The following is a 15,909-nucleotide window of genomic DNA, read 5'->3' on the forward strand; positions in this document are numbered from 1 at the left end:
TGGTTTGTAACAAGGTTTCCATGACAAATTACTTGGGTATCAATTAGCTGGCTAGGAAAATGCCACCTGTATCTTTCTGCTTGCAGCCAGTTGGTCTCCAGTTAAGGTGGTGTGGGGTTTGCCTGTAAGGGTTCGCAACGCACTGTGATCTACAAACAGACAGGAAGGCCCATGCGTTGCTGTTTCTAAATGCATAGTGTCCGGGCTCTGGGGAAAAGGCAGCAAGGCAGGGTGGCAGGGACTGAAGGCATGAAGCTAGAGCGTGACCCCAAGAAGTGAAACCTGGCTCGGCTGTTAAAAGAAAGTGCTGTTGAGCAAATTACCACCTCCCCCAAACTTGGGGAACGTGTTACATGTCTGGGAGTGTGGTTCCAATCTAGCAGCCAGAATAATGTGTGCCTAGAACAGCAATGGGAAACTGAGGCGAGTGAGTGGGCCGAGTGAGTGCCCCCCCTTCCTCTCCAGGAGCCCCAAAGTGTTGTCACCAACACAGTCTCCTAGGTTAAGACATTTCACTGTGCTCACAGTCAGTGTTGTGTGCAACCAGCCCACACCTCCCTGCATGGGCCCTGGCTTTGCACGCGTCACTAGGAAAAAACGTTCCTGGCGACCCCGCCCGTGGGCAAGGTAACAAAATGCCCCGTAGCCGCACACGGCCCCCCAATGGGCCGCGGGCTGCCCGCCGAGGGCCTAGAACAACTCCTGGTGCACAGGTTGGGTGAGTCTGCACCGGTGGGTTAGTGCGTGCGGGGGCCTGGCCCCAACTGGAGGGGGCGGGGGGAATGCAGTACAAGCTCCTCCCCCCGGCTCTCAGGGTCGGGCTCAGCCATGCGCCAAGTTCGGGGCCCCGCCGTGCACTGGCAGCGGGGAGGGGCGGAAATTTTGCCTTTGCTCCCGGGCCCATAACACCCTCGCTGCTGCTGTCCTCTGGCGGCAGAGATCCTTGGGGCACCGCCTCGTCCCCGCTGGCGGGTGGATCTTGGTGGCCACACTCGTGAAAGCTGTGCACGGTGGGGTGGACTGAGGCAGGGTCCATGGAAGGGATCGGGGCCCTTGGCTGGGAAGGGGCACAAAGACCCACAGAGTTTGGACGTCAGGCTTCCTGGAGGGGAGGCAGGGGGGTGGAGGGTAGTGGTCAGGGCAGTGGGGGGGAGCGCTCAGGGCAGCTGGGGGGGGAGCGCTCAGGGCAGCCGGGGGGCGCTCAAGGAGTTGGGGGAGCATTCAGGGCAGTCGGGGGGATGGGGAACAGTCAGGGTTGTCGGCTGGGGAGCGTTCAGGGCGGTGGGGGAAGTGCTCAGGGCAGCCAGGGGGCGGGGCGCGCTCAGGGCTGTTGGCGGGGGAGCGCTCAGGGATGTAGGGGGCGAGGGGGGAAGTGCTCAGGGCAGCCAGGGGCCGGGGGAGCGCTCAGGGATGTGTGTGGGGGGGGATCTCAGGGCAGCTGGGGGAAGTTCAGGGCCGTCGGGGGAACACTCAGGGCAGTGGGGGGGGGGGAGGGGGAGCGCTCTTTCTTCAACTCCCTTCTGTGCCGAGGGCTCCAAGCTGCTTGGACCTCAGCTGTGCACCTGATGTAGCCGAAGTTGCGTCTCTTACTTCGACTTTGTCCCGTAGCGGGGCCGCACGTTGGGTTTCGACAGCCCCGTGCTTGCTGGCCCTGGAATAGAGATCGGCTCCTGCCGCCATCTCCCCCTGCTGCCGCCCTGGTTCCCATGGGGGCCTGCCTGGCCTGGAGTCCAGCACCCCGCGGAAAGCCCCTGCTCCGAGCCTGGCGTCCCTGGGTTTTTCTCGGTGCCGCCCAATCCCGGAGCCGGAGTCTCACCCATATGAATGACGCTGGCATATGGCTGATCCGCCGGGCGCAGGGCCCGGTGCCAGTTGTGAAATCACAGCTCCTCGCAAACCGAACAGCGACGCCACCAAGCCGGTCCCGTCTCCACGTGTAGGAGGGGCGGGCGTGGGGGGGACTGCGGCAAAGCAAAGGGATCAGCTGTCCCGGGGATGGGCGTGGGCGGCACAGAACTTAATCATCTTCCGCGCCTGGGCAGGAGTTCGAATCCCGGCTCCCTGCGCCAGGAAGGGGGTTTGCGTCTCACGCACCCGAGCTGTCCGCTTTCAACCCAGAGAGCCAGGCCTGGAGGGGCTGGCGGCTGCAGCAGAACGGAGCATGCCTAGGGCCCAGGGCCGGACTGACAGGTTGGGGCAGAGGGACCCCAGGGCAGGGCTGGCCATCGGCAGAGACGCCCTGCTCCCCTCGGCAGCCCAAGTCCCACCCCCTCTGCCCACCCCGGGAGTGCCGGAGCCAGCCAGGCTAAGGGACCCCAGGAAGGCAGGGAAGCGGGTGGGTTTTTGGATGGCCTAGGGGGCAAGGCGTGGCGGGGAGCGCAGGGCTGCACAGCTGATGCTGTTAATTCTCTGCTGAGTCCCCGGTGACGGCAGCTCCTGGCTCTCCGGTCCGCCTCAGGGTTGCAGGTGGGCCAGGTCTCCTTCCCTGCCCCTGCAGACACCAAACAGCCCAGGGCCGGGTGCACCTGGGGCGGCCCCAGGGCGGCAGGGAGCTACGCGCGCCAGGCTCTGCCGCCGAGGAGGCAGGAGGAGAAATGCTGGAGCCTGCTGCCGGCTACCGCTGACCTAGTTTCCCGGCGCCGTGGCCGTGGCTTGCTGGCTCCGCGCAGGGGGGCTGGCGGGGGAGGGAGACTCCACATGCCCCGGGGTTTGCGGGAGGGGGAGACGCTGCAGACCTGGCTCAGGTCAAATAGTCAGGTCAGTGTTTGAGCCCTGAGAGGAGTCTGGGCAAGGCTCTGCAGACGAACCCGGGGCAGGCACTGCTGGGGGGGGGGGGGGCTGTGCTGCGTGCAAGAGACCTGGGCGGGTCCCTGGCATGGCTCAAGCACAGAACGTGCCTTTGTGCCAGAGAATTCCTGCCCTTGGGCCCTGCCAACAGTCCAGGGCGCTTGCCCCTGGGAGCCTCCCACGTGAAAGGGTGGCAGGGGGAGCCCTAACCCATCCCCCGCCGTTTCCTGGCTTGCATGGGCAGCAGGTGCAGGCCCAGCTGGGGAAGGCAAGCCTAAGCCCCGCCCCTTCCACCTGAGGCCACGCCCTTGGATCCAAGCCCCACCCACCACTCATTCCTGGCCACCTGGAGGGCTGGGGCTGCCATGCTGGGGCCTTGGCCCCAATCCCAGCCCCCCCCCAGGAGCCAGGCGTGTAGGCAGTTTTGGGAAGGCTGGGCAAAAAGCTTCCTTTGCAATGCACCCAGCACTAAGGCGTATTTCCCCTCGCAGCCCTTCTGGTGGGGTCTCAGCAGTGCCTGTTAGGATCGGTGGCTCTGTGAGGCCCAGGCGGCAGGCTGGAATGATCAGCGCTCTGTCCAGGTGGCGGTGGGAATGCCGCTGATAAAACCACAGGAGGAGACAACCCGGGAAGGTTTGCAAAAGGGGCCTAGAAAGCAGGGCCAGTTCCAGCCTTTTCTAGACCATCCCCACTTGCCCTGTGCAGTTGGGGGGATGGGGGGGCTTGAAAAGCAAAGTCGCCTCCAACGTTGTGTGTCTGCAAATGCCAAGTGGTGTAAAATCCCAGAATGCATTGCAGCGTGATGCCCCGCCATCCTAACCCTGAGCAGGTGACATTCACCGCTGGGTTGGCGGGTCTCTGCCTGGCCTGTCGCCCGCGTGGTGAAACCCCCAGGCTGTGGTGCACTCGCTCTCTGGAGAGGGGTAGCCAGGCTGCTGCGGGCTTAGCTGGAGGGCTGTAGTGAGAGCCATCGGCAGAGGGCTCGGCACCACCGAGGGAGCGGACAGACAAGGACTGGGCGGCCCTGGCAGAGCTGGGGGAGGAGCCCAGAAGGGGTCTAGTGTGGCCGGGGGCAGGTAGGGGAGAAGCTTCACGGGCTGGGATGGAAGGCCATTGGCCGGGTTGGGGGGTACAGGAACCCAGGCCTGGGGAGATGCAGGTCTGGGCAGCGAAGGAATCTGCCAGTTACCTGCTCACATTCGTCAGGCCTCTCACCAGAGCTGTCAGCGGCTCAGCTCCTTGATGGCTGCAATTAATTATAATCCGTTTTTCCCTAACGAAGTTCCACTCACATTGGAGACTCCTGGGCCGGCAGCTCAGCTGGCAAAGGCTGCTGCCCGGCTTGGCCTGGCGGGCAGCCATTGGCTGGCGCCGTCTGCTGTCTCTGCTAATGGGAGAGGAAGGGAACCTTAAATCTCTCCTGTGTCCCTCACACCAGCACTGCTGAAACCCGCCCGACTATTTCAGGACCTTAATACGGCTGCTCTGATGACGCGGCCCCCACTCCCCTCACCTGCCAGCCTGCAAAATGGGTCTCTGAGTTCGCTGTATGGCCGCGGGGCCTGCCTATGGAAAGTCGGGGGCAGTGCTGGTTGCAGGGGGACTGCCCACGCAGAGCTCTCCTGGGACGGGCACTGACACTGCAGAGGCGGCTGGCCACCCCAGTGCCTGGCTAGCACCGAGGCTGGTGACTAAGGGGTTAACTATGCCCCTGTTCCTGGCCAGGTAGCGTTCAGCCAATAGACATGCAGGTAGGGATTTCAAACAGACAAAGGAATTCTGGGGTTTTCCCTCCTTTGTCTCTGAGCCAGAGTTTGCTCTCTAGATCAGTGGTTCCCAAACTTTTTGGCATCATGCCCCCCTTTTTGATTTTTGAAAAACCCTCATGCCCCCCTTCCAAATAGCAGCAAAACTTGTTGAGCCAAAAAAAAAAAAAAAAAAGGAAAAAAGGAACTGAACAGGACAGCAAAACTTGATGGGGGGGAGGGGAGGCTGGGTCGTCTTGCGCCCCCCCTGGAATTTCTTCATCCCCCACCCCCCAGTTTGGGAACCCATGCTCTAGATACTGAGGGAGACAGAAGACATGTCTCTCTCCAAAAAAAAAGACTCTTCATAATGTGTAAGTAGGGTACAGTGTAGATAAATCTGTCAGGTTTTATTGTTTTCTGGTTTGGGAATTTGGATCTGATGTCTGTGCTGTTAGAAATGGTTTTTCCTCACTTTTGCAACTAAGTCCTGAGCCCATGGGAATCCTCCATGAGTATATTCATTGGTGGCTCTTACCATCTAACCATTCCAACTGTCTTGTAACTGGGGTATTTTTTTAATAATACAAGTTCTTTCTTTTTTAATTAACCTGGTATTGGTTCATTTCTGTGTGCTGGCAAATCTATCTGTGGGATCTGCTGGCCTCTGACAAGGGGACAGCAAGCACAGACTGCGGCTTGGATTTTTTTCTTTTCTTTTCTTTTCTTTTCTTTTCTTTGGCGAAAAGCGCTTGGGATGCCCTGGGACTGGTTTCAAGTGTCCTCCCCATTTGTGGGTTCAAAAGCACTTGGTGGTGGCAGCGGATTCCCCAAAATCCAGGTATTAGGATTTTGGGGGGCGTTTTTGTACCAAAGCCTGTAGAGATCAGGTTTTGGGGTGTTTTTGCAGGCCCCCACTTCTGCATTCATCCTGCCAGAGTGGGGAATCAGCCTTCATGGACAGCCCGGAGGGAAGGGCTCCACCTAGGGAGATCTCAAAGCTCTGCTTCCTTCCATGAGTGCTTTAAACGCCTCACCCAGGAGGGAGATGCCCAGGCGGGAGTGAAGGGGGCTGGGCAGAGCATAAGCCCTGGGAAGACTTAGCCTTGCCCCGGAACTGAGCCATTGTGCTGGGAGAGCTGGACTACGAGGGTAGGAGGGGGCAGATGGCCAGGAACTCCGGGAAGGAGCCAGGAAGCTTTTGTTTCCTTTCTTGTGAAAATGCCTCGTTCATTTTGTACTAGAAGTTGGCCCCGGCGTCGCTCGGGTCCTTAACTCAGTTATTATGTGGTGTTCTTCATTTAAACTGGGGCTAGGGAACCTTTTTTGGGGCTGGGGCGCTGCTGACCCACAGAAAAATCAGCTTGGGGCCGTGAGAAACAAACCAACCCACAAAACCCCCTCACTGTGACCCCCGACTGAGAAGGAGAGAGACTCCCCTCATGCACCAGAGCCTCGGAGGGCCCAGGCTAGTAGATTTTGTGTGCTTCAGCCCTATGGGGAGAATGGAGCCCCAAGTCTTGGGGATCCACGCCAGGAAAGCTGGGAGCCGCATCCGGCCCCCAGCCTTGGGTTCCCCACCCCTGTTTGAAATCATTGTTCTGGAGTGGGGCTGGGGAGCAGAGGTGCAGGGTGCCCCAGGGAGCAAGACCTACCCCCCCTCTCTCACCGCAGCAGCTTGGGGCCAGCTGAGACGCAGATCACCATGGCCGCTGCAGCTCCCGCGGGCACAGCCGTTGGTTTGTTATGAAATATATTCAGGAGCCCAACTAACCAGCCCCAGGGTTGTGGCTGTAAGCCAGGGTTACTCAACACACGGCCTGGGAGCCATGTGCTTGCGGCCCAAGGTGAAGTTTGGGTTTACACAGGGCTCAACGCGTGGGCTGCAGGTGGGAGCCAAAATAAAAAAAGAGTCAATAGACTGGTCGGCTGTTGAGATGCATTTTAGTTGGTCAGTTCCTGGCCTGTCATTGCTCATTCAAAGTGCTGCCACATGGGTGGAAATTGGGTCAATGTTGCATTTTATTAACATCAGCAGAACTGACTTAAACGGGGCCTGCGTGTTGTCGACTTGCCTTCATCTTTGTATTCGTGCCCGTCAGAGTGAAAGAAGCTATTTGCATATATTTGCATGTATACGCAACCACTCTTAAGTAGCAGCCCTCGGCATGTGCTGTGAGTATCACTGTGGCTCCCAGGGCTTCCAAAGTTGAGTAGCCCTGATCTAAGCTGATAATAACATCGGGAAAGGGTCCCAGTGTCCCGCATGTTCCGACATTTTGGCCCAACTTTCTCTTATGTGGTTTGCCTGAAGGGGTGAACTAGCAGCGACGCTGGGCGTGCCTGGGGGGGGCATGTCTGGGCCGTGGCTGGTTGTCTGGGGGCATCTGGGGGGGGCGTGTCTGGGCCGTGGCTGGTTGTCTGGGGGCGTCTGGGGGGGCGTGTCTGGGGGGGGCATGTCTGGGCCGTGGCTGGTGGTCTGGGGGCATCTGGGGGGAGCGTGTCTGGGGGGCGTGTCTCGGGGCGTGTCTGGGTGCTGCGCCAGCTTTGTCCCGTTTCCCGCATCAGCATGGCAGAGGGGGTGGGGCCGGGCCTGACCTGCTCTGGCCGTTACGTGGATTTAGGGTTGAAACAAACTGCCAGGCCGTGTCCCCTGGGTCTCTTCTGTGCTGCTGCCTTGCTCTGGACTCGGCGCCTGGGGGAGCCAATCCGACTGGCCCCTCAGAGGAAAGCCCAAAGAAAAAGCCAGAGAAATGGCTCCTTTCCAGGAGGGCCAATAGGCAGAAATCGGGGCTAACGCTTTCCCATCAGCTTGTAGGTGGGGGTGGGAGCTTGAAAAGTAGGGTTTTTTGGGGGGGATTTTACCCCAACACAGCACCTCAAGCCTGGGGGGGGGTTGTATGGGGGGCAGGTCCCCCCATTTGGGCGCAGTTCCTCCCTGTGCCACCAGTGCACACATGTGCAGAGCCAGACTCTGTAACCCAACAAACTGAGAGGGTCCCCCCACACCCCACCCATCAGCCTAGGAGGCTGGCGAGACCCGGTGTGAGCTCATGGGGCAGCCAAGGGTTCAACCAGCGAGATTCCTCCCCCCACCGTGGGCCTCGTGCGAAACTTACACGGCTGGCACCTACTCCCTGAGACAGCATCACCCGTGCCATGCATTGGTGCCGGCCAGATCAGAGCCTCCAGCAGGCCAGAGAGGAATGTGCCCTTTCCTGGCACGGTACCCGTGGCCGCCTGGCACTCAGAGCCTGGCAGCAAACGCCCTCACTGCCTGGTCCCCGGTGCCTCCTCGCGCCTTCCTCTCCACACAAGGGAGCGTCTGCTGGCAGGATGTGGTCCAGCAGGAAGAGAGAGAGAGTCTCGTCCTTCTGTCCCAGCTGGAGGTGCCCTGAGTTCAAAAGCAGCCGGGCCCATGCGGGGCATGTCCGGCAGGAGGAGGGGGCAGCAGCCCCGGTCGGTGCTAGTGGAAAGGGGAGGCCTGTTATAAGCCCTCCCTCCTCCATCCCACAGAGGCGCTTTCTGGAGTCCCCCTCGCTGCCAGCCCCAAAGGCCAGGGCTGGATTAAGAAAGGGGGCCCTGGACTGCAGCGATTAATGCCCCTGTGTTCTGGACCAGCCCTTTCTGGCAGCGGATGGGGGAGGCAGCTCCATGTGCTTCCAATAACCCTTCCCCCCCCACATTGGAGCTGGGAAGGCATCTCCCCCCTCCCCTTGCAGCTCCCATTGGCCACGATTCCTGTCCAATGGTGCTGCATGGAGCAGCCTGTTCCCCTCCCACACACACACCAAATGGGAGCTGCCCCAGGTAAGCACCCCACACCCCAATCCCCTGCCCTGAGCCTCCATCTCCCACACTGTGTCTTCCTCCCAGGCACCACCCCCAACTCTGAGCCCCTCCCTGCTCCCAAATTCCTCCTCAGGCTTTGCACCCCCACCCCCAACTCTGAGCCCCCTCCCACACTCCAAATCCCTTAACTGCAGCCTGGAGCCCCCTGTATCCCATCCCCAGCCCCACCCCAGAGCCCCAGCCCTGAGTTAGACCCTCCCCCCCTGCACCCCACCCACTCTCCTCCCTCAACCTGCGGCCTATTCCCCTAATTTTTGGCCCCACCTTAGCCCAGGGCCCCCCCAAATCTAGCATTCCCAGGCCCCCAGAGGAGTTAATCCGGCCCTGCCAAGGGCTGCTCCGAGACAGCACAGCCGCTCGGAGGCCCCAGCCCTGCCCCACGGCTCAGCCTGCCTGCAGGGACGGGCACTGGCTATCCTGGGCTCACCCCCCGAGCTGGGCCGCTCTCTGCTGCTGCTGGCCAGGAGCGGCCTGCCCTTGCTGGGGCGCTCTGAGCCCTGCGCGTGTCTGGAGACATCCCGGGGGCAGGCAGAGCCCAATTCGACGCGGATTCTGGGTTAGGGAAAGACGCGTTTCCAGTGATTCACCTGCTAGTCAATCCCCACAGGAATCTCCCCCAGGGCTTTCCGAGCAGAGGGGGGCCCCGGCTCCTCCTCTCTCCCCCGCTCACTGGTGCTTCTACTGACCTACTTTCTCAGCGCGGGGCGTGTTAACGAGCTGCCGCCGCTCCTGGGAGAGAGGCCTGGCTCCTGAGGCTCGGGGTCCTGGGAGCTAGATCCTCTTCAGCGCACTGCCGGGAGGAAGGCGGCTGGACGCCAGGGGGATGGGCAGCTTTCTCACTCGCAGGTTGGGGGGAAAGGGCTGCCCTTTGGATGGGTCAGCTGACAATGCCTCTGTGCAGGCTGACTCAGGCTCTCTGCCCTGTTCCTTGTGCAAGAGGAGCATGGCACTCCACGGAGCTGCCGGGGTGGTGTTTTGCACACTTGTTTTGCACTAGTGTCAAAATCTGCACGAGGGGCCAGGCCATGGCCTACCAGGCCCATTGTGGATATCTTTCTGTGCCGGATGGAGCTCAGCCTCACGCACCACCAGACTCCAGCCCTGTGATGCAGAGTAGGAAAGAAACTCTCTGGCTACTCACAGATACAGCCTGGTTCCACCAGCCTGCCCTGCTCCCTGGCCCTGCGCATCTCGACTCGAGGAACCGGAGCGGTGTGTGTGGCCCCGGGCGCCTGTGCACATGCTCACTGTCTACATGAGAACACAGGAATGGCCAGACTGTGTCAGACCAAAGGTCCATCCAGCCCAGGCTCCTGTCTGCCCACAGTGGCCAATACCAGGTGCCCCAGAAGGAGAGAACAGAACAGGGAATCATCAAGTGATCCCGCCCCTGTCACCCATTCACAGCCTCTGGCAACCTGGCTAATTGCCATCGAAGGATCCATCCTCCATGAATGCATCTCGCTCTTTTTTATAGTCCTGGTCTTCACAACATCCTCTGGCAAGGAGTTCCACAGGTTGGGCATTGTGTGAAGACGTACTGCCTTTGGTTTGTTTGAAACCGGCTGCCTGTTAATTTCATTTGGTGACCCCTCATTCTTATGTGATGTTCTTATGCCCCTCTCTCATTAATGCTGTTCTCCTGTCTCCCCGCCCCCATTCCAGCTCCCTCTCCCACCTGCCCCTCTGCCAGGCTCACTAGCTTGGTAATCAGTCCCTGGTTGGCGGGCAGTTTGGGAGCGCGGCAGTGACATGGGGCACGTCTCAGGCAATTAGGCCCAGCAAGCAGAGGTGGTAGCGTTGACCAGCACTCGCTGCATTTGCAGCCCCTAGTCAGCGGCTGAGTGAGCGGGGGCAGGAGAACTCCAAGAAACAGCTCGGGCATGTATGTGTCCAGGCAAAACTGAGCTGGACCCCTCAGTGCTGCGGGGTTTGCTGTGGAGCTAGGAGGGATGACCCCAGCACCCCAGCACCCCAGCTCCCAAGGGAAGCCATTTAGGAGCAGAGCTGAGAGGACCAAGGTCCGTCGCCGCCCCGGCGCTGTGGCTCGCCTTTGGCAAAATCAAGGCAAAGCAGCTGTGTGCAGTAAACCCCTCCTGCTCTTCTCAGCAGCCACCCCGCTCCCTGCCCCACGCGAAGCAAGAACCTATTCACCCCCCTCCCGTCCATGGGGAACTGTCCTCCGCCGGATCCAGGCCCCTGCCGTGGGCTGCACATCTATTCCATGCAGATCTCATCACGCCATGGGCTCGGGGCACCCTGCTGTACCGCGGAGGGCGCACGTCGGAGAATTAACCTAACTACATGCGGCAACGTCTCGCCTGCCTCTGGGGCTGGATAAATACCAACACTGCGACGCCGGCAAGGAAGTTTTGTCCCTTCTGCTGTCTCCCTAAAACACGCAGCGTCCCCTGCCTCGTCTCTTGTCACCGGAGCCTTGCGTGGGCGCAGTCACACCGTAACTAGCGCTGCGGGGCCTTTCAGACACCTGCACTCCAGCAACGCGAGGAACTTGATGTCCAACACACATATGCTCCTACCCGGGGGGTAGATGGGAGCCTGGGTCTTTTGTTTCCTGCCTTGCATGGCAGCCTGGATGCTGGATCCAGGATCCATGTCTTGGTTTATGAGATTTTAGGGGAACGTGCCATACATGTGGCTAATGAACACAGCTCCTAGTCTTTCCCTGGAACAACAGAGCCAGGTGGGAGGGCGACTGCTCCTTTAAGAGCAGAGCCAACCTGAGCGGGCAGGATGTGCGTGTGGTGGGTTTTTTATTTCCAAGAAGGCAGCAGCTCAGAGCTGTAAATCCGAGTCAGACCCTATCCTCAAGAGCACTCCTGAGGGCGCAGGTCCTGTCCTCACTCAGCCTGAGCACTCCATCTGCTCCCTGGCTCGCAAAGGCTCCCGGCGTTAATGCATTTGGCAACGGTACCAGCCTCCCTTGCTTGTTTCCCCCTGGAACGGCTATTTGCCCTGGCCGGCGCCCAGCACCACTTAGGCAGGAGCGTCTCCTGCAGCCAAGAGCAATCCTGCAGCCTCCTGCAGGGCCTACCAACCAATCGGCCAGCAGTCAGCACCGATGTCCCCTTCCCTGCCGACGCACCTCTGGCATCCACCTCCCCTGCCAGGGGCTTCTCTCTAGGGCCGCATGCTGGGGCTACGCCATCCCCAGCTCTCGGGACTGGCGACTGGGGCTGCCCCGGGTGCGCATGGCGTTGCAGGGCGGCAGGTGAAGGGCACTGACCGATGCACCCTGGTAAAGCGGCACAACTGCCCAGCAAAGATGGGGCTCAGATCCCATGGCCGGGCTGAGCACCAGGCGGCTAGCGGAACTGTGGAGCCTGGGGTCCCTCGCCCCCTGCGGACCCTTCTCCCTCGTCCTTTGGGCTCAGGATCAGTCCCGCCTGCCTCGACTTCCCCGCTGACCCCGGCACTCGGCTGGGAGGTTGGCGGTGACGTGCTAATCCCCAGCAGCACACCAACGAAATACGGTCAACGCGAATTTTAAGCGACGGTCCTGCCGACTCACAACACATTCAGAAACTGGCCCTACAGACGTGGGGTGAAAAGGCTTCCTGACCACGTCAACGGCTCTTTCCCAGGGTGTGTCACTTCTCAGCGAACCAGCCCCTCCCCGGAGGAAGCAGAGCCACAGGCCAGGGCCAGGGAGAGGCGGGTGGGGGGACATTAAGACCCAGCGGTGCCCCACATTTTCAGGTGCCCCATGCAGCTGTGCATTCTGGGTACGGGCGAGGATGGCCCTGCACATGAGGGAGCAGAGAGCTCCTCAGTGCCAGGGAACCTGCTTGTGGAGGGCACAAGGGCGCCCGTGTCTGCGGGGCGGGGCGGGGCACCTTTCTCTGGACTCAGACACCAGCTTGAGAAAGCCGGGAGACAAGCAGCTGCAGGGGCATCTGTCAACGGAGAGGATGCGCCGCCGCCACTGCGGGGTAACCAGGGAGCTGAGGGGGAGGGGGAGGGGGAGGGGCAGGGGAGAGTTCGTTCTCTTCCACTGTGTCTAGGGGCAGAACAGCAGCTGTTTGTCCATGGTCAGCCCCTCCGGCCCAGCAGGGTCCCGAGGGCCTGGGCGGGTGGGCAGAAGCATGCAAGAGGACTAGAGAGGAGCTGGGGCGTAAATCATGGCCCGCTCCTTGCAGGCCACTCAGCTTGTGCCCAGTTCTGCGTTCCCATAGGCAGCCCTAATGCAACCAGATGGGGCTAGAAGGAGACTGGCCTGACTCCACCCCCCACATGCAGTCAGCTGTGCAAAGCAGTGTAGTTGTTGCTCCCATGCACACAACACTTTGCACAGGAGCTGGGCTCCTACTCAGGTCTCTGCGGCCTCCGGCAGCCGGGTGCTGGAAGTAGCCCATATCTGCCGGCAGATCTTTGTGTGGTGGGCAAAAGCCTCCATTAAACGGTTTCTCTTGAGCTCTTCCTCCACACTGGCAGAGCAGCTGTGGTCCGGCTGAAGCTTTTCCAGGCTAATTTGCATGCTGATTTGCATAAAGCTGGGGTGGAGAAACTCAGGGGTTGGATGCGGCCCCTGTCTTGCCTGGCTCCAGGCCCCAAAACAGGGCCTTCTTCAGCTTTGGAGTGCTCCAGCACCGCCCTACCCTTCCTAGGGCTGGAGCACACAACATCTACTGAGCTGGGCCCCCCAGGCTCTGGTGTGCGAGGGGAGTGTGGGGAGCGGCTTTCTGCTTCTCACTTGTGTGCAGCCCCCGACTGATTTTTCTGTAGGTCAGCGGCCCCCGACCCAAAACAGGCTCCTCACTCCTGGAACAAAGCATGCTCTTCAGTTGTGCTTTCTATGGAGCGAGTCAGAAACTCTTCTAAACACCAGGGCCGAGCAGCCACAGGGAGAGCAAAAGACCCCAGAGGCAAAATCACCCAGAAGTGATGCTATCCGAGGGCCCTCCCACCTGCAAGGACACCCCCCCTTGATTTCAGGCTCATTATTATTTAATATCTCTGCTGTGGTCGGGCCCAATAGCCTCCACCACCGTCAGGGATCTCCTGTGCGAGGTGAGTTTTCATTGGTGTTAAAACGAGGTGATCGTGTGGGCTAGAGAGCCAGGCATTGCGTCCATAACACTCGCCCTGCCCCGCCTCACCCTGGTGCTCTAGTTCCTCTCTTCTAGAGGGGACAGGACAGCGGCTTTCAAGAACCCAACAGGGTGTTACAAGGAGAAAAATGGTTCTTCTTCGCCTCTGACGATGGGACAAGAAGCAATGGGCTTAAACTGCAGCACGGGAGGGTTAGGTTGGACATTAGGAAAAAGTTCCTAACTGTCAGGGTGGTGAAACACTGGAATAAATTGCCCAGGGAGGTTGTGGAATCTTCATCCCTGGGGATATTTCGGAGCAGGTTGGACAGACACTGTCAGGGATGGGCTAGATGGTGCTTGGTCCTGCTGTGAGGGCAGGGTCCTGGACTTGAGACCCTCTCAGGGTCCTTCCAGTGCCAATGTGCTGTGAGTCTGTGATGCTACCTCCAGCTGTATCAATTCACTTTGACCTTGACCTGACCTGCAGGCCTCCACCCAGGTCCACATCCTGCCTTTAGCCTGGCCCACAGCACGGCCGGCTGTCCCAACTGTGGGAGGATACAGTCGTTTCCCCGCTGCTGCTAAAGGGGGCTTTTAATTTCCTACTCCTTAGTGCCTTGTAAACATGCAGCTGCCGGCATCGTTTCCCTTTCCAGGAGAGGAGGGTGGCCACCGCAGGGCTTACACTCCAGCAACGGACACGTGCGCGTGCTGCCAGGACGGGTTTGCCTCGGGGAGAGGAGAGAGCGACTCTGATCACAGCACAGTGTCAGCCCTGGATGCTGCTAAATCAGACCAGCACTTCCAATGCCAGGCTGTCAACAGCTTCTACGAATCGTGGGCTTGAGCCGCCTGTCCTGGGAGCTGAGGTTTTTGTATAAAAAAGGAAAAGGACACAAGCAAGTATTATTGAATTGTGGGGCACGTGACATTGGTGGGGGGAGGTTTGTATCGGGGGATACTCATCTCTATATGTTCTTAGGCCACACTCAGCTCTGTAGCATCTGAAGACCAGCTAGTGCACGAGCAACGTGACTCACCCTCTCTCCCCTGGTGTTAGTTCACTCCCCCTTCTCTCCACGTGCAGTGGATTGTCTTGTTTTGGTGGGGAAGAGGGTTAAATATGTATGTAGAGGAAGCAAGGACAGAGCAGTAAGCCTGGAAGTGGCAGGTCTGGGTTTTCTGATGGCCCTTCATTCCCGGGTACGTTTTTTCTACACACCTGGGTGGAGAATATATGGTCTGGATCTGGCCCCCGCGGTCCCTGCACTCTCCCTTTGGCCCACACTCCACGCCCCAAGCCTCCTCCCCCACACTGACCCCCTCATTTTGACCCCATCCCAGAGCCTAGGGAAGCCATAAAATCTACCAGCCCAGCCCCCCTGAGGCTCTGGGGTGGGAGGGTTTTTCTGCTTCTCAGTCGGGGGCCACGCCAGTGACTCTTTTTGTTGTTGTTTTTGCTTCTCACTTTTGTGCAGCCCCCGGCTGGTTTATCCGAGGTTCCAGCAGCCCCGGCCCTCAAGCGCAGACCAGCCCCCACATGCATCAGAAGGGGGAGTGTGCCTATAGCTCAGATGCCCTGACACGACCATGGTCCCCGGGCAATGCCCAGCCCTTTCCCTCGGCTTTGGGGATGCTTGTGCACATTCTCCCCAAAGCGAGGGAGACGCTGAAGAACTGGGGACGGGCCCAGAATAAGGGGGCACTAGCAAAGAGGGGAACTGGGACTCCACATGCCCCAGGCTGCGTTTATTCTCCTCTGCTTCCTTCCTGGATCCCTGTCGTTTCCCTGCTGTTACTCCTGCCCCCACATTAGTCAGCTGCCTAATCGAAGAGGCTCAGATGGGACTTTGCTGGCAACTCATCGGCACCGGAAAAGTCACTAGTGGATGACGTGTTCCACTCCCGGCCTCTTCCCAGGGGGCGGAGCGAATTACCCTGGAACAGGTTGGATGTACCACTTTACCTTTGCCACTGGGGGATGCTTAAGGTTGCCCATTCCCTGCCAAGGGTACCACCTGCCCATGTCTGCATCGATTCCCCGCGTGGCTGGCGGCACATGCTCCAGGCCTTTATTGCAGAACCATCCTCAGGCTAGAAATAGTCTCTAGTTCGACCCAAACAAAATCAAGCCAGCAGCTCGATAGGAGGCACCCTCCCCGCCCAAGGATTTTTGTTTTTTACTTGAAACAACCCTAGAGGGAGCAGGGCAGAGCAAGGTATCAAACTCTCCTGGGAAAAAAAGGCTTTTATGGCAGGTTCACATGCTCTGGATGGCTGCGAGCCAGTTCCAAAGGAAGCCGTTTCCCTGACAACCAGCAGGCAGAAGGACATGAGGGAGATGGAAGCCAAATGTTTAGGGATGTCATTAGCAGAGACTGGAAAGCGGATGGATCGGCAGCAGCTCCAGAGCCGTGCCACCTGGGATGGGTTAGGCCCAGAGCAGGCTGCAGGAACGTGGCAACCCCAGA

Source organism: Pelodiscus sinensis, chromosome 20 (assembly GCF_052426305.1).
Source record: "Pelodiscus sinensis isolate ZL-2025 chromosome 20, ASM5242630v1, whole genome shotgun sequence".
In the NCBI taxonomy this organism is placed as follows: Eukaryota; Metazoa; Chordata; order Testudines; family Trionychidae; genus Pelodiscus; species Pelodiscus sinensis.